Genomic DNA, 18,841 nt, shown 5'->3' with positions numbered 1-18,841 from the left:
GCTGGAGCCACCTCAAATCAGCCGCACTGGCAAGACCTCCTGTAGATGACCCAGCACTCTTAGGATGGGCCATAGAGGTCTGGTGCAATGTGGCTCAAGCAATTTGTTGAAACTTTCTAGTTGATAGTAAACAATGATGGTAAACACCGCAGATGTTGCATCTGTTAAGAATCTCCACAATATCCCTGCTGGGAGCTAGTCAGACTACACTTAACACAACTTCACTAACCTGATAAATAAATACATCCAATAATGTACATTTTCTGAATTAGCACGTTAGCTTCTTTTTGTTTTTTTTACCGCTAATATGTGGTAAAATAAAGAATTACTTATATCTGAGCCAGCTTTTTGAGTCAGGATTGTGCCGATATCTGATCCAAACACTGCATCAGCACAAGCCTGAGTACACCACAATGACTGTAGAAAACACAGTCATTGGTACACCATCTGGACGCTGATCATGCTTATCCACGTGAGCGCAGAATATCAAATACAAGAAGTACATTATGTGAATAAGTCTGTCAGGCACAGCACTGCTACTTTAATGTTTTATATGCAAACTGCAACTTGATTAAATATAATAATTAAAAAATACTTAGTTGTCAACAGAGTTAAACCTTAAAAGTTGTATCCGGTTTAGTGTAAAGTTGAAACTTAGCAATTATCATTTAAAAGTCAGGCAACCACAATCCTAGCATAAGTAAAATAAAATAAAATAAAATAAAATGAACACACTGGAAAATTCCACGCAAACAACAGTCAAGTGATTAAAGGTACTATTGTTTCAGAAAATATGTTATTTACCTGAAAAAAAAGTTTGTTTTGTTTATATGGAAACACTGGCCTATATAAAGCACTCAGAAACAAACCCAGAGCCCTGCTGGTGTTTGCCAATATTCTATTGATTGCTTTGGACTCACTTTTCCATAGATCAACAGGATATTTTATGTAACTGTGTGGTTTGATGGGACTGCTGTTCTCAGCTTGCTCACTCTGTGGGCTCAGAGTCACACGCAGACGTATTTTATTGTAGCGTTAGCTCACTCCTCCTGAATATCTGCATCTCTGTTGGCATTTGTATCAGCGTCTCATTTCTCTTGCTTATATATATCTGTCTGTCTCTTTTCCCTCACAGCTTTTTCTCCTGGTCCCCATAGATCTCCCAAACACTTTGGCTCTTAACTGCTCTCTCCCCCTATCTCTTTCTCCCACACACTCATCCACCATCTTACATCTTCTCTCTGGTGTCTCCATAAGTGCCAGGCCGTAGCGTCCCTCGAGTGACCTTGGGGGTAATGAGCTCCTGATCACGAGTCAGGAAACCCGGCATTCAACACCCAACCCATCACCCTCCCCTCACCCCATGTAACAGACACACAAAAAAAGAAAAAAAGTCTACACTGCTATCGAATGCTCAGCCCACAAAGACAAATAGTATTGGAGAGGCAGGGCAGAGGTGCAGATGAAAAGAGCCTGGAGAAACTATTGCTTTAAGCTCTGAAATACAACTACCAGACCTCCAAAACAAAGTAAGTGGATTCTTTTTCTGGGTCTACACTTATTGATACGTAGTTTTTGAGGGGTGATGTAATGTTGAGCTGATTTACAGAGCAGGAACTTGACGTTAAAATTTGTATGAATTTTGTTCTGTCTGCTCACTCTGTATGTTTGGGATGGGATTTATATGGATTCAAGGACTGCTAGTATCCATCCAGCTTGTTTTCATATGACTTTAAAACTTGCAAGAAGTAAAGTTTTTGTAAAGTTGCAAAAATTAACTCAGCAAAAGTTTCTGTTCCAAGCACAACACTGTTTTGCAATTGTGCATTTTTCTGATATTTTGCCTTTTGGTAAAAAATACCCAAACAAACAATAAAAAAAACAAACTTCTGTAGATATGGTCCTAATTGATTCTTTGTTGTTCTTCCCATTTTAAGCAGATTTTGTCTTGAGGCTGTTGATAGGAGATAATAAACATATGAAAATATAAAAGACTATTAAGCTTAAAATGCTGAGAATTATAACAGCAGATGGAAAAGTGGCTTGTAGACATACTGTGTAAACAATTGGAAAGACCCAGTAATCCAACAGCCATGGGCTACGGACTTTGCTGTTAAATCATTAACAGGCCCTCTTTCTCAGTGATTAGACTTCAAACATTCATATGTTTTGTTTATTACTGCTATCAGCCAAATATGTGTTGGCCCAAATTAAGTCTGTCTGTGCGTGGGCACTGATTGAAGTGGGCTACTTTTTCCCAGGATGTCGTAATTTGGGTCAGGCCTGACTGGAATGACAAACCCAGAGCTGCTGTATTGTATCAGCACTAAGTGATCCAGCAGACCTTCTGCTTGCGTTGCCATGGCTTTCTTCAGCTCCGGTATAGCAACCCGAGTCAGACCAAACAGTGTTCCTCTCTGTCTTATGGGCATTCCTACTGTGGACAAAAGCTTTCTCTGGCTCATTCTTGCTCGAAATGAGGTGTCCGCTTCATTTCTTCAGAATCAACACATGGTGTGGTCCTAATGAAAGAGCAGGGGGAGATTAAACATGAAGTGGAGATGAGCTTGAGAAACCTGCTTTGGTCTGTAGGAAGTCAGAACACAATGTGGATTAAGCTGGATGATAGCCAGCAGGGGCAAACTCATAAAACTGCTTAATTTCTAAAAGAGTCCTGGCATTTTTTCCCCAAGATGGCCACTTGGAGGCCTTTAAGAGACATTTCACACATTCTGCCCTTTTTTCTTTTTTAAATGTTTGACCCCCAGACTTCACCACATGATGTCACCTATATGTCAATGTGTTTAAGCACAAAGCCAGTTCATTTCTTTCAGTATCCTTACAAATGCTTTGGCGAGAAAGTTCTCCGTGAAGGAGCTGGAGCAATAAGGCATAGAATTACTCTGTTAGGGCCCCGAGAAGTTCGCTCCAGGGGGGAGGGAACACTGTGAATGGAGCCAGTTCTCGTCTATAGGGCGCAAGTAAATGAGTGAGAGAGAGATGGAGAAAGAGGCTAGGGGGGTAAGGACATAAACAAAGATACTCACATTGAGTGGCTGGTTTATTTTTGTGGGGTATGCACTGACCCCTAACATGTGGGATGTACAGAATGAGACTTGATGGGGTCCAGGGGGCCTACGGAGAAAGGGAGGAAAAGATAAAGAAAGGGACTAGAAGAAAAGAGGAAAGGAAGGATGCCAGTAGAGAGGCCTGTCAAGGAACTGTCCTAACCATCAATCTCTAAAGACAATAGGCTAGAAGTAAAATCTGCAGTAAAGCAAAGCTGGAAAAAGCAATCATGTGACCCTTAAATGATTATTCTGGTGTCTTTTTTCATAGTTTGCCCACCTCTTGGAAGTAAATAAATCTGGTTAAAAAATCCTTCGTGTTTTAAAAAGTTAAACACAAACTATTAAATATTTCCAAAAGGTTTGGTTATTACAAGTGGCAACAAAATAAATAGAAGCAGCAGAACTGAGGCATATTTGATTCACACTGCCTTATATGGGTAGCACTCTAGAACCACTGGACCCTACAGTTGACGCAAGCAATCCATTACTCTGTTAAATTCTCCCTGCCCCTGTAGCAGGGATGAGATATTATCAACTTAGCCTCAAGATTAATTTTTACCTCATCCTGTACTTTGGGTTCTCAGGCAAAAGTATTGGTTTGCTCACTATCAATCTTGTTGCTGACCACTCGTTCTTTAATCCTTGATAGTTGCAATTTAGTGCATTTAAACATTTAAATATTTGATAAACTGAGTGTTGGGGCTCTGTGTGCGGGCAGGCGGAGGTGAGGATCCAAATGCAGGACTCGTGGAGACTGAATTGCAACTGAAAACCACAGCTTTATTGCTGGTGAAGAACAAAACATGAACTGAACAATGAACGGAAACAAACAGGCACAATCTTAGGGTACGACGCGACACTGACACAAAGAAACATGGGGCTTAAGTACACTGAAGAAGTCATCAAGGAATTAGAGACAGAAGGGGAACACAGCTGGGAGGAATGAGACCTAATGAGATAGGGGGAGCGAAGCTAGAAACACTGACATAAGACATAATCTTTCAAAATAAAACAGGAAACAATTCACAAAGACGCAGACTAAGAAACACGGACTTTACACAGAGGGAACACACAGGCAGAGAAGACTAAGCACAGAGCTAAACCTAAACTAAACATGAGGGCATAAGAACAAAACCTAAGAACTAAACCCTAAACCAGAATAAACTGAAACGTAGATTTATAATAATCAAAACAGGATAACTAAAGAATCAGACATAAATCAGAATACAGAAGAATACCAAAAACATAAGAAACTGAAAATGCTGGGTCAAAATGACCCAGAACCGTGACACTGAGTAGAGAGCTCTCGCTATCACATTTCCTGAGTTTGTTGGTTGTTATAGCTTTTTTTCTGCATTTGTGGCAATACAAAGTTACTGCAAAGAGCCCACCTTTTTGGTCTGTTGGGTTAATAATCAAGAGTGGAAATGCTGATGTTCTCACAGAGATGTCAAGCCAGCACCTCTTTCAATATAGGGAAGGGTGAGACAAAGCTGTCTGCAAAACCTCTAGGTTTGTAGGGGGGTTGGTCCCTACAAACCTAGCCATGAATGCTTTTTGTGGAAGAATTCAATTACACAAGCCAGTGTTTGTGTTTGTCCATAGTATAGCGGCATATTATGAATTTCTCTGTTTCTTTTTGATCAGAAGCGAGTTTTATCATCTGATTTAAAAAGGTAAAACTTTCCATCTTGCTATTTGTACAGATTTTGAAGTTTTTCAGTAAAATTTTGTGGCCAGCATCTCTCTCTGGCATGCTGTTGGTTTGATCTAGTATTTGATCCTCTGAGAGCTAATGAAAACCTGAGGCTTTCCACTATAATCAGTTGGCTCATTAGTGTTCCACTCAGTCACAGAGCCACCCACGCACACTTACACACATGCACAAATACAGACAATCTCTCCCCAGGCCCCTCAGTCAATGACTGAAGGAAAATAGGGCAAAGGTCATATGGCTGGGTGTGAATTTCTGTACTTGCTGAGGAAGTAAACATGCAGCTGTGATGTAAGACTTAATTGGATGCATTTGTGCAGCTGTGCTAGCATTGCTGGTATTGTTTTTACCTTGTGAGCCATGTATTTATCCTCATAGCAAATTATGGCATGCACAATCGTAAAACACAGTACAAATGTAATTTGAAGTACTTTGGAAGGTGTTTTTTCACTTCCCTGACTGTCTGACAACAAATTGTGTAACCCAGCTTTGTCACAATCTTGTGAAGTCCTAAGCCAAATAACACTCTTAGTTATGTTTGGTTGGCGGGAAAACCAAAGCTCTGGGAGAAAACGCAAATTCACAGACCTTTCTAGGGAATAAACCCCAAATCTGGTACTTACAACTGTAAGAATGTTTTTACCTGTGTGGCTGCTGCAGGTAAAGACAAGGGGCTCCAGAATTCAAGCTCGAGAAACGACGACTACCGGGAGTGCACTGTACTGTCAGACAATAACACAGCCTAGCATCATTTCCCTCTGATTTTCTGTGCCCAACCAGATTGTTAGAGTGCCCCTACTCCAAGGCAACTCGGGTTCAACATAAACATGAAACAGCCACTTCCCCGCTGTTTTAAAACCCCTGGTTTGCATTAGCCACTGAAAGGGTCCAAAAATACAAACAAAACACACAACACAAACAAAATGATAAAAATAAAAGGAAGAAATTCTTCTCAGAGCGCTAAAAGAATGAGGATAGAACTGTATGAAACCCTCTTTTAAAGGCCAAGCGTCTCCAGATTACATGAATTCACTCTCCCCTCTAGAATTATTAACACTGTATCACAAACATAACACAATTTACAATGTTCACAAGGAAATAGTCCCAGTTTCTACTAGTCAGTCCCCCCCAAAATGGCCTTTGAATATGAAACCATATACAGTATCTTCTTTGAAGGTGTAACTGTAGTGAAAAGGAGATAACTGCGGGGTCCCATTCCATTAAGCTGACCAGAGGTACAGGAGCTGGAGTGAGGAATCAAGTCTTGGGTTCACAAAAGCAAAGAAAATAGAAACCATGCCTTTGTGTCTAGGCAAAAGTGCGCGGGAAAAATACTGGGCTATGAGAAGGCAGCGCTTTCACATACAGCTGAACGAAGCCGGATGAACAACCAGGATGTCATCTGGATGACAGGGTAACCCGTTCACCGCTGACTCACTTTGTTCTCGGCGTCGAGTCCGTAGAAAGTGCTCAAACTCAGACCAGCAATGGGCAACATTAAGTGAGGTCGCTAAAGCCCTCCAAGAGACACGTTAGCTTCCAGCGAGGCAGCTAACCGTGCTGCCTTGCTCTGAACGTTCACTTAAGGGCCAAAGTCAGCCTAATCCAACTGCAACGGTGACAGGTCTTAAAGAAAAGCACAGCTAAGGTTAGGTCTCACTCCAGCTCCCCACCACCACGCTGTCTCCTTCCACGATGGCCTGCAGCACCACACGTTGTGGCTACAAAAGCTATGCTTCCCGCATGGAGCGAAACTCCGTCTAAACTTGCTGCAGTCGCAACTTCTTTTTTGACTGACCTCTCAGATCTCCCTTTTTGTCTCAGTCAAACTGTGAGACGTGGGAGACAGCTACTCCTACTCCACACAAACACACACACCAGAGCGTGTACCCGGGTTCTCTATCTTTTTTTGGTTTTTCTTGCCTTACTCAGACAAGCCCCTTGAGGCACTATAAGGCAGCCCCTGACAATTTACATACATGTGCCCTTACATGTGTTTTGACCCAACTGTAATTCATAAAACAATGCAAAAGTAAGAAACTAAACTATGTCTTCATTTTAGCAATTAAGTAATGACTCAAACAGGTTAAATATTTCAAGCAGTGTGCAAGATTGAAACCTTGAACAGATGTACTATATGTTTAGCAAATGTCATGTAGGGAATACAGTTCCTGAGGGTGCTCCCTCACTCAAGGTTTTTGTGTGTACAGGCCTTAGAGTGTGAAGCACAGGGGAATGGGTAGTGTTTGTATTCCTCTAATAAACTGAAGGATGATCTTGTCTCTCAGCACGAACGGAAAGCTTGAAACTCAGGATTTTACAATAAACAGCAATACTTTAGTTGTAGTTACCACAAAGCTAATGGCAAAAGCACATTTATAACATCTAGATAATAGCACCAGTTTAGTAGTAATTCCTTGGAGACTGTGTCATTTTTTAATAATTAAAATCTGGTTATTCTGCAAATCTTTCTCTGTTGATAATAGGTACGGCAGAAATAAAAGTAAGCCGCATCAGTAACTTTCTCTCCAGTCCAGAACCTTGCTTAATGGCTCACAAAACCCTAAGGGGGCTATTAAATAACATAGAGCCAATACGTTGGCAAAGTTCCACCTAAATGCTATAATGTATAGGCTCAATCAATGAAATCTCATTTTATTTAGAATGATTTTTTAGCTGCTCTGAAGCCAGCAGTGGATTTGCCAAGAGAGTTTTTAGCGATATTATAATCGCTCCTATAGTGAGAATTTGATCCTTGCAAGCCATAAACTATGAAAGGGTATAAAATGAAGAAAAAAAAATCTGATATGGATGGGAGCAGGTTGCTCTTATGCACAGGGATGCAGGAATTTGTTGTTCAACATCATGTGACCAGTGATGTTGAATGGAAAGTTAAATTGATTGTGAGCATCACTGTGGAACACCGTCTGCCACTTAGTTTCTCTATCCCAGTCGTACTGCTAATTGGATTGCTAATGGCAATGATGCACAGAGGTTAGACGCTTCTCTGATTAGAATGGTTTGCATTGTTTATCGTGAAATCTAACCACATTACCAGTGCTGTGATCACATGAAAGGGAGCCAGTTTTGTAAAATATATAATTCTCTTGAACTGACTCAATAAAATTATGTGTTCTTTTTACTTGTGGATTTTTTTTTATTAGGCCAAATAGTGGTTACTTGGCTGCTTGAAGGGCAAAATCGTCAATACTTAACATAAAAATAATTTTAAACAGTTTATATAGTCTTCTCATGCCAAAGGGGGTTTCTAATCCTTGGCTAAATCTCAGCAGGTTTTAATCAGGCCCAGTGGAGAGTTTCTGCAGCTCTGGGATGTCTTTGTATTCTTACCTCAGGGTACCACATTCTAGAGAAAGTATGATTTGGAAAGTTAAATGCCTGCGATGGATGGGGAGGGGATTAGATAGGCCCATGGTTACAAACACTGAGGATGGCTTTATGTCCGCCTACCAATAAGTGATTAGATAGCAGGATCAGTAGGGGTAGAGGTGTTGTTACTTGCTCTATTTTAGTTTCTTACATCGTTGTTAATTTGAACAGAATTAAGCATCTTGAGTACTTTACTCAGGAGTTACAAGTTTCTTTCCACAAAGAGGCAATGGGAGATGGAGGAGTGAGAGGAAAGAGTAGAGTGGGATGGAATCTGGAGAAATCGAGAGAGGCGAGAGAATCATTAGTCATATCCATTAGTATTCCATCCACAGCTTGTGCTGTGAGACAGCCGGTCTGTCCAAACAAACAACCGGCAGAGGGGGGATGCCTCATTATAACTTCCCCCCTTTCTTCTCACCCGGAGTTCACATTCCATCTGACCATAAACACTAGGCCAGGGCTGTGACCTTGCCCTCTTTCTCCACTGGAGTTTAGAGATGTTAGTGGGGCTAGTAAAGCAACAATTCACATGCTGTTCAGTACATGATGATGACAGTACAGTACAAGGCCGCATCCTGTAAGAAGAAAGCAAAAACACAGTCTGAATTCCTATTCTTTACCTCTTGGAGCAATTTAGCTTAGCGGCCTCTACAGCCTGATGCATTTATGGAAAGGACATCTTGAGACGTCTACTCCTTTCACCTATCTTTCCCAGTACTGTATCTAGTAAAGACTTCACAGGTCCCAAAGGGAGCCCTGACTCTCAAGGGGCATGTAAACCTCTTGTGCTTGATGTACAGGGGCACTGAGAGGATATTTGCAGAAGACAGAATTCCTGCAAATACCTGCAAACAAAAAAATCAAATACAATACCTACGTAAAACATTCAGAGCCATATGGCAGGGTAATATAATTACCCAACAGATGGCATTTTTGTTTTTAACCCATTTGTGTCCACACTGGAATTTCATATAGAACTTGAGTCAGCCACAAATCCATTTAAATAGGTATAAAATATTCATGGAAATCCCCCCAGTTATTCAGTGTAAAAACAATTAACAAACAAACTTAAGTAAGTCAAGTGGGAGAACATCTCTATGTTGCAGTGGATCATCATTATACATTAACCAAGAGTTGACCACTGTTTCTTCACTTTCTGGAAACAAAAATGAAAGAGCAAATGTTCCTATAACAGCTTTTCTCATGAAATAACTCAAAATGCCACGAGGGGAGAGGCAACCCCGACTTATGCATGCATATAAAAAGTAGACAACAGTAGCCCTCAATGGAACTGTAAATGTGAAGATTTAAAAATTAAAAGCTCTCACCAGTCCACAAATACTCTGAAAGCATCGATGGGATGTTGGAACAAGATGAATGCCAGCTCTGCAACCCGCATAATCTAGATCATCAGCTGCAAATATCCCTGTTCCAGACATCTCTGGACACATTTGGAGGTCTGACATCGGAGCTGTTTTGGCAGTGTGAGGGAATGTACATAATTTTGGTACATAATTCTAGTTGTTGCTGGTAATGATTCATATACCAGTGATTCATTAATCATCAATCATTTATCAAGAACTGTAGCATTTATCACGATTACAAAATTAAATAATTTTTTAAAAAAACATATATTTTAGAGGAGTGACATTATTTTTTTAAATTTCTGTTACAGGTATGTCAGTGTTACCAGTTCAGTCACCATGAACAGTGATTTAAATTTTTTTTTGAGAATAAGGTATATCTCACTCACAACACCTCTTCTCTTGTGCCTGGCAGCAAGACTGATGGTGGCCAAGTACAGCAAACCAGACTATAAATAAAAATAAACCTGCACTTTAGAGATCAGAGATGTTTATAAAGAAGCACCTGGCTTTAGGATTATTCTCCCTCTTTCTCTCTGTGTTTGTGTGTACTCGTAAACCTATCTCAGTGAGGACCAGCATGAGTTTACTGCCAATGAAATGAGGACATTTTTGAAAAGAGAGGGCCTAACTTTTTCACTTTGCTTCAAAAAAAGCAGTTTGAGGGTTACGATGTGGTTTAACAGTCAGCGTTGGAATTGCGACATGCAGTTGTATATTGCCTTGAACAATGGATATGGCTGTTACGTTTATCCACTAACTGAGCTTCATACTTGATTGAGATTTTTTAAAGTAACGATTGTTAAACAAATCCACAGAACTGAGCTTAGTTGTCACTGGACCCTAGCTGGCCACTTGTGCATAATCAAGAAACATGTAGAGTTGTACTGCAGAGCCCGAGAACTTGACCCTAAGAATTACATTACAGCACCCTTTTTTGCAAGTCAATTTCTGAACCTCTAGCATTTGCCATTTGTACTTTGAAAAGTTCAGTTATGTACCCGAGTGACCTTTAAACATAATCATCAGAGAATATGGAGAAAATCAGAGTACTGCCTTAATTTGAAAGGCCAATTTTCCATACACTGCAGTTATCGCTCATGCTTGGCTTGGGGATGCTACAGGCAACCAAACAGAGGAGCAAGTCACTGCCATGACAAGGACATGAACCTTCACTGGCTACAAACAACATAACAGCCACACTAGCGGGAATTCAACCGGGTGTGTCTGCAGCGTGAATGAACCCCCCACCTCAACCCCCCAACTCCATATTTGCATTCCTTAATTAGTGCATTACTTAAAATGACTCTGAAAACAGTGATGTTTAATCTGCCATTGCAAACCAAAATGAATTGGTATACATTTGTTTTGTTCTTTTGTATGAAGTTACACTTTTGGTGACTTTTTTTTATATACAAAGATAAGAGAATTAGATGAAAATTTGCTGGTGCATGAAATTCGCATTTACCTTTCCCATTTCTACATTTATTTAATTGATAATGTTGTGTTTCTCAAAAAATAGAAATAAATAAACTAACTACTTGCCAAATATTTCAATTTTTATTATAGAAACTTGTCATTTATGTATTATTTCACTGTATAAGCTCTGCAGAGACAACAACCTCTTACCGAATTATCTGCATGTCAGTTTTGGTCACTCGTTTTAGACAGGGTAAAACCACCTCGACTGCAATGGCTTACTTAGCAGATGTTAAAGTAAAAGAGTGTGTCAGTCCTAGCAGTAGTCCCACCACACTCTGTTCATACACAAGGACTTGATGTCTTTTCTGACTGCTGCAATGCTTGGTGGCAAGTTGAAAGGTTATGTTTAATGCCCTGGGCTGTGACTTAAGGCAAGAGCCCACCATGCAAACTCCTCTGACTCCCCTGCTCACCTCTTAACCCTACACCCATCCCACAGTCGAACAGAGCCTGTGTCACAGAAGGGCTGCTGGTATTTGCACAGCAGCTCTGAGTTGTGTTTTCACTTTGAATAGGAATGATTGGATCTGTCCATGCAGCAAAATGGGCTCCCTTATTTATTTGTAAATTGTGTCACATATAGCATTGCTGCATTTATGGTTTGGTAAATAAAGCTGGAGCAAATAGTATTTTGTGCAGATGAATGTAGACAATGACACTGGTGGGCACACAGAAAATCTGGTGCATTGCATTCCTGATGGATGGAAATAGCTTACTGCAGAAGCAGGTTGATAGTGAATAGGATGGATCTGTGAGCTGAACTTTAGTAAACACTGCATTGTATGTGTGAGCAAAAAGACTAAATGACTTTGGCAGGAAAATGGACAACATTTTTAAAGGAGTAGAAATTGTATACATTTTCATTCCTTATTATCATAAAGTCCATGCCATTACTATGACTATAGATGTTTGAACTTTCTTTAATATATGTGGACTATTAGAACACTGGATTGGATAGTGTTGCAAACAACACTAAGACAGTAAATGACCTGAACTGAATGCTTTTCTTTTCAAGAATATTCTGTCACACAGAAACCTCTTTAGTTAAAGAGTTTGTGATGAACTTTAGTGACATTCAGTTGGCTGAACCATCAATGGAGTGGTACACAAACAAGCTCCCACCGATTTTATTGTGGAATATATTAGGCAGTGTGGATGCTGTGTATTGAATTCCTATCATCCTCTCCAGCTAACGTCAGAGAACCTCAGGCGGTGGATATCTGTGATGCTGCACGTGCCCCCCTTGATGCCTATCCCAAGTGGTGGCATTTAACCTGTAAACATGTTTATTTCTGCTGCCATTTTAATACGAGGGTCTTTGGGAACTAACTCGCTTTGCATGCAAGTACAACTGACCATTCAAGGAAGTGTCGTTTTTGATACGTCCATGTTGACTTCATTTTGCATCCCTTTATGCTGCCACTTGACATTCAAAAATAGTCCTAGTTCTAAGACTAGGGCTAGCTGTTCATCAACATGCAGCTCACAGAAAATCTAAACAACAGGTTACTGAACGTAGTGCCTCATGTGTCACTGTTATGCTCATCACTTATTTGGCTTTGAATGACTATTTATTGTATTTATTATATTTACACATAGAAGTTATTTACATGATTATCGGGGTTGTTGATGGGTCTTTTGAGTACCTATTTGAAAAACTGGGGTTTCATCCATCTGGTATCAGAGATGTTTTAAAGTGTGTGTGTGTGTGTGTGTGTGTGTGTGTGTGTGTGTGTGTGTGTGTGTGTGTGTGTGTGCGCGTGTGCGTACGTCCGTGCGTGCATGCCTGTGTGTGTGTGTTTAAATTTAGATTAGTAATTTTATTTTAATTTATGTATTTCTTTATTTAAACCAAGACTGTTCTGCTTATGTCAGACTAATGACAAGGCTTCAGAAACTCTGAAGAATGGATTTCCTTTTTCTCCTAGAAACTTAGCTTTGGGAAACAATGTTTGATCAGAGAAATGCTACACATTAGCCAGCCACCCCCGTCCACCACCACCATTACCAATTTGATCGCTTTGTGCCAAATGGCCCAAAAGACAATGCAATCAAAGTGAAGGATTTGCTTTGGCCAAAAGTCATGTCCTTGACAGATCAGGGATGTCCAATCTTTGTCCATCGTGCATTCTCAGTAAATAACATTACCTCTGCTTCATCGATGGCTGGAAATAAGACTGTCACTGGGTTCTAGAATAGTACATTGGAAGCTACGTGTGATTCATTTCAGGTCATGTGGAGCCTGGCGGCATAGGAACTGAATGACACTATCATTACAAACTGGAGTGAACAAGATAAACCTGCTCTATTTCTCTGCTGCATGTTTCTACAAAATCTTTTTTTTTCATGGTGAAACAAACAGACAAGTTTTATAATATGGCAAACACAAAAACATGACACTGAATGCACAGAACTGCTGTTGAATTATGTAGTCTCTTCCATCACATTTATATCTCCTGCCACACTTAACTTTCATCATTCATTCTTGCAATAAAAGCAAGACAAGATGAAAGAAAAGTAATATGAAATGCCTTCTTAAAAGAGTTTATAAATTAGCACAGAAATGTCTTACTGTAGCAGCAAGCCAAATGCAAAGCACTGTATACTGATCGTTTTCAAAGCCAAATAAGTGGTGAGCATACCAGTGACACAAGGCAAAACTTTAAAAGTTCACTTTGTTTTCAGCCTCAGAAAAGTCCTAAGATAAACGGACTGTTCGCCACTACGTCAAGTAACTTGTTGTTGAGGTGCTCTGTGTACTGCATGGTGCAGATAGTCCTTATCAGGAGTTGTTTTTGAATGTCAAGTGGCAGCATATAGGGATGAAAAATGAAGTCAGTATGGACGTATCAAAATACTACTACAGTTCCTTGAATGTTCACTTGAGCTTGCACAAAATCGAGTTCATCCCCAAAGGCTTGCAATAAAATGCCAGCAGAAATAAACATGTTTACAGGTTGATACTATAAAAGTTACTGTTATTTAAGATTAATTAGCAGATATTGTTATCTCTGTATAGCTGCAGCTTGATAACTCACACTTATGTCCAAATACAGTAATTTCTTGGTCCTAAGTTGGTAGTTGCTATAATGCTTCTGCTGAGACTTCAAAAACCAATGGGTGACATATCTTCTGTCAGTCTTACACACATAAACTAAATACTTAGTTATGTTCACCTGCTTGTCCCCAACTTTCTGGTTACTTTGAAAGAGACGGTGTGAATCAAAACAGTCTTTATAATCCTGGTTTCTATGTGAGAAAATGTTTGTATAGTCTTTCCCTGTTTCAGACATTTATGTCCATTATACACAAACAATACAGAGATAATTTTAAGATTATTGTCATAACTAAATGTTTGTGATGTACTCATTGATATAAACATGACTTGCAGGGAGTATTTATTTATTTACGCCAGTGAGAAAACAAAGATTAGGTAAAGTTTTCATATGTAAGAATCTCCTTGCTTTGACAGCACATTTTCTCAAAGACCGGAGGGGAGTTTGACATGTTTGAGAGCTTCTTGCAGATGGTGGGTATTTCATGCTTGTTTCACTGAATAAATTTTGATGGGCTGCTGTGGTCCAGACATCTTTTAACTGTCCCGACAAGCCTTTGTTCTTTTCCTGTTTTCATGTCTGATCCCCAACAGCCCACAGGGGAAGCTCTGTCGGCTGTGCGCTGCAAACCTTTCTGTTTGATCAACTTCTAACATATTTGAACAATTTAGGCAGGGATGAGGGCAGGTAATTCAAAGCCTGCCATAAGAGTGTTATGGGGAGATGAGAAGACACACGGGTTCACAAAGAGCAGCGAAGAAGATCTGTTTTCTTGTTTCTGTGCCGCTGCACGCTCCAAAACTACCCATCAACGTGGAGGATATTCTTAAATGAACCCCTAATACGGCTGACATCTTCCATCTACAAAAAAATGATCCTATCTCCCTCAAAAAGCATCTCTACCCTTCCCTTGCTTTTCTTCAGGCAATAACTTATTTTACCCAGAAGAGGCCAGTGTGTAGTTGATGAGGTCATCCACTCAATATGAGAAGTACTGTACACACACAAAAAAGGCTTTTAAACACCTTCACATGGAGGTCAAAGTAAAGAGACAGAGCCGTGGATATAATTTAGTCCAGAAGCACAGTGAGGAAATCAATGGAACATCGAGCAGCAGGAAACAAAGATGCACATACTGTCTGATGGTGAGTTAAGGTAAATGATAAGGCCATCCTCACCATTGTTTGAGTCAGAAAAACAGAGTGAGCTGGAGAAGAAAAGCGCTGTTCAGTATTGCCATGAAAGGGCATTGATAGTGGGTGTCATTAAATACAGTTACTGCAAGAGAGGTCAGACCCATTATAGATAGATCATGAGAGCCCTCTACTGACAGTTAAATCAAAAGAGACCAGTATCACCATCACAGTAGACTCTCCAGTTTTTTTTTCCTCCTGTGCATTAAGAAGGAAAATAGACTTTACTGAATATGCATGATTATTTTCTGTGGCTGAACCATCTGAAATTAGTTATGTTCTTCTCATCATGCGGAGAACTCCGAAATTACGATCATCATTTAGCTCTAAAAATCGTAATTCAAACGCCCACCTACTGTTCGGAGAGAAATGGAGTAAAGATTTAGTGATCTGAAGGGAGGCGTGAAAGAGATAAAGATAACAGCGGGAATATGCTAAAAATTTTAATAGCCTAGAGAAGTGACCCCTGATTGATGCTTGAGCCTTTAAGACGGAAGTGTAATTTTGCAAGGTCTTTTTACAGGTGTGCTGCATTGCAAACAATTATATTTTTCTAACTCTATGAGATCAAATCTTACATAATATATTTTGCAATTAGATTGTAGTGAAATCTTATCTCTGTTGCAGAGGTACTCATTAGAGTAAGCGAGGCATTTAGACATTTAAATCACAGTTTAACGCAGTTGTTCATTACTTTTTCAACACATTTGAATCCCATATAAACTAGAGAGTAAAGTTGAGTCAAAGTTTATCTCAACTCCAACTGTCCATCTTTCAGCTTCGGTCCAGCCACAAGGGGTATTTGAGTAAGGAAAATTTTTAAAAAATAAAAAAACAAACAAACATTAAGAACACACACTGCAGGGAGAAGCAAATCCCCCACCAAAGCAGCAGAGGAACACCGTTATTCAACGCTGCGCCTTAAAATCCCATCTCTCTGCAAGTCGATCTACTGGGAGCAACCTGTTACTGAATATTAATCAAGCAAATATTCTAAACTTGAGATGAGATCAGGCAGGCTGTTTGCATGCATGTGCGGTAATTAACAGTGAAATCTCCATTGTATGGGGTACGTGTGGTCCAAAAAATCAAAGTGTCACTGATAGATTGTCCTTGGAAGAAAGTGGTTGAAAATAACAACTGATTGGCTTCTGCTAAAGCATACAGGTTAGTGGCTAAAAGACCTAAACTTACTTGCTTGCAGTCATCCCTGAAATTGGACAGATATTGAAGTAATGCTGCGACGTAAAGGGCTGTAGAGACCGACTATTACTGTTATTTTAAAAATCAATAGGCTATTTTTTTATGCACCACTTGTGGGGGTTTGACTGGTTGTGGATGTGTGACGTGCATCTCGTAGATGTTGGACTGCAACTATTCCTGGCCCGCTGCTGCTGTGTGATCAGAGGTGAGACTCAGCCTGGGGGGAAATTTACAACAGTTTGCCTTTGTGAGGCTTTCGTAATCTGCAGTCAGGCTTTGTTCCATTGCCACACAGAAAGGGAATCATCGGGGCTTCAGGGAAACAAAGAAACCATACTGTATCTTTGTTGTTCACCTGCACTTTTAATATCTATTTCAAGAAGGCAGAAGGAATACACATAAAACGCTGCTGATTCACACTATGTGGGCTCAATGAGAGTACCATTTCAACTGCGGGCGGTCTATCCTTCAAGCTCGGGCCCTCTACCAGAGGCCTGGGAGCTTGAGGGTCCTGCGCAGTATCTTAGCTGTTCCTAGGACTCCGCTCTTCTGGACAGAGATCTCCGATGTTGTTCCCGGGATCTGCTGGAGCCACTCACCTAGCTTGGGAATCGCTACACCTAGTGCTCCGATTACCACTGGGACCACTGTTAACTTCACCCTCCATATCTTCTCGAGCTCTTCTCTGAGCCCTTGGTACTTTTCTAGCTTCTCGTGTTCCTTCTTCCTGCTTTATATATATATATATATATATATAGCACAGACTGTATATATTCTCTCATGTCTATGGCAGAAGTGTGACACTAAGATTGTAAACGCAACAGTACATATTCTAAAAATGGTGGGAAGAGCTGTCAGAGCTGTCCACCACAATTTGTTTTGCTAAAGTGAATAAACACAATCCACCCACACTTTCCCTGTTATTGTCTCGCATCGATGTCAGACAGTCAAAACTTCTTCATCTTGAGCAAGTCTCAGTGACAGCACACTTTAAAATGACTTTCAAGCTAATGTTGCACCATTGTCACCACAGCTTCCCTCCAGAGGCAAGATGAGAGCTGCAAAAATGCAAGAGTAGTAAAGAGGGGAGCAATAATGAATCCCTTGACAGTTTTGCTCACATCTTCACCCCTAACTTACTCACAACAAAAAGTAATGCCATCCAGAAAATAAAATAGAAAATGCCAAATTAAATCAATAGTGTAAAAGTAGATTATTCTGTCTTGGACTTTGCCACAACTAATAACACAGCTAGCGGCAACAGAAGATAACCTTCTCCTGCATCCTGTGACGCACACTCAACAAAACTGATTCAAAAACTTGTTTAATCAGCCTGTTTGCCAAAATCTCGCCAGCACTGTGCTGCAATATGTTTTGGATAAACATAGCCACCAAATAATGCACATTATGTTATGTTCTGCGTGCAGACAACAGTACATATCCAGTGCTCTTGGCACTCATTTTTTTCTTTCTAACAGCTGATCTGACGCTCTGTTGTACTCTGTTACAAGGACAGTTGGTAGCATCACATTATAGAAGATTTTACAGATTGGCAGTAATATCTAACTTGTGAGTTTTTTTCAGTGAACATGACATATGCTAATATACTATTATCTCTATTGCAATGCTATTAAATTGGTTATTTATTATAGTAAGGCTGCATATTTATATTTCATACCTATCTTAACTCAAAAGCAACAAAGTAATCTGAATTACTAGAAGGTAAAACAGTGAACACTGTCACCAAAACATATTTACACAACTCAGCCTTACTCCTGGGGATATGCAAATTTGTACCAATGTTAAGTGTCAAACTCACTAAATGAAACAAACAGAACTGCGTGCAGTGCAGCTATGACGTAATAATCTGTGACATTTTCATATAAATAAATTTGATTTCCCCCTTCATCCGCTTCAACTCGTGAAAAGCGTTGATTTAATGCTCTCAACAGCTCTCACCTGTTGAGGTAAATTTTCCTGGATGTTTGAAAACAATCCAATCAGATTTTAGGTTTCTGGCTTGTTTGATAAAAATGGAATAAGTTCTAAGTGAAAGAGAAGCATCAGCAAAAGAAAATGGTAAATGATAAATGGCCTGTATTTGTATAGCGCTTTTCTAGTCCCTAAGGACCCCAAAGCGCTTTACACAACCAGTCATCCACCCATTCACACACACATTCACACACTGGTGATGGCAAGCTACATTGTAGCCACAGCCACAGAAAACATGAAATTAGACGGCTGTACGTCTCCGGTAGTCAGTTTGAAGTTTATATAACTATCTGTCTATACTGGACCTATATCAAATCGAATAAAACGTGCATAATATACCCACAGTCGCATAAAAAAGTAATTAAAATTAAAT

General features: G+C 40.0%; 1 protein-coding gene across 2 annotated transcripts in view; it reads left to right on the top strand.

Annotated features, from left to right (window-relative positions):
• The first annotated feature begins 1,399 nt into the window (after window positions 1–1,399).
• ptn (pleiotrophin) overlaps window positions 1,400–18,841 on the top strand; it is a 52,826-nt gene continuing 35,384 nt past the window's right edge. For both annotated transcript variants that reach the window (XM_063460491.1, XM_063460490.1), the window contains exon 1: window positions 1,400–1,529. The gene's annotated coding sequence lies outside the window, so the exon portion shown is untranslated. The remainder of the gene's footprint in view (window positions 1,530–18,841) is intronic.

Source organism: Pelmatolapia mariae, linkage group LG17 (genome assembly GCF_036321145.2).
Source record: "Pelmatolapia mariae isolate MD_Pm_ZW linkage group LG17, Pm_UMD_F_2, whole genome shotgun sequence".
NCBI classification, from domain to species: domain Eukaryota; kingdom Metazoa; phylum Chordata; class Actinopteri; order Cichliformes; family Cichlidae; genus Pelmatolapia; species Pelmatolapia mariae.
The sequence above is the reverse complement of the archived record's forward strand: the minus strand, read 5'-3'. Positions and strand labels throughout refer to the sequence as shown.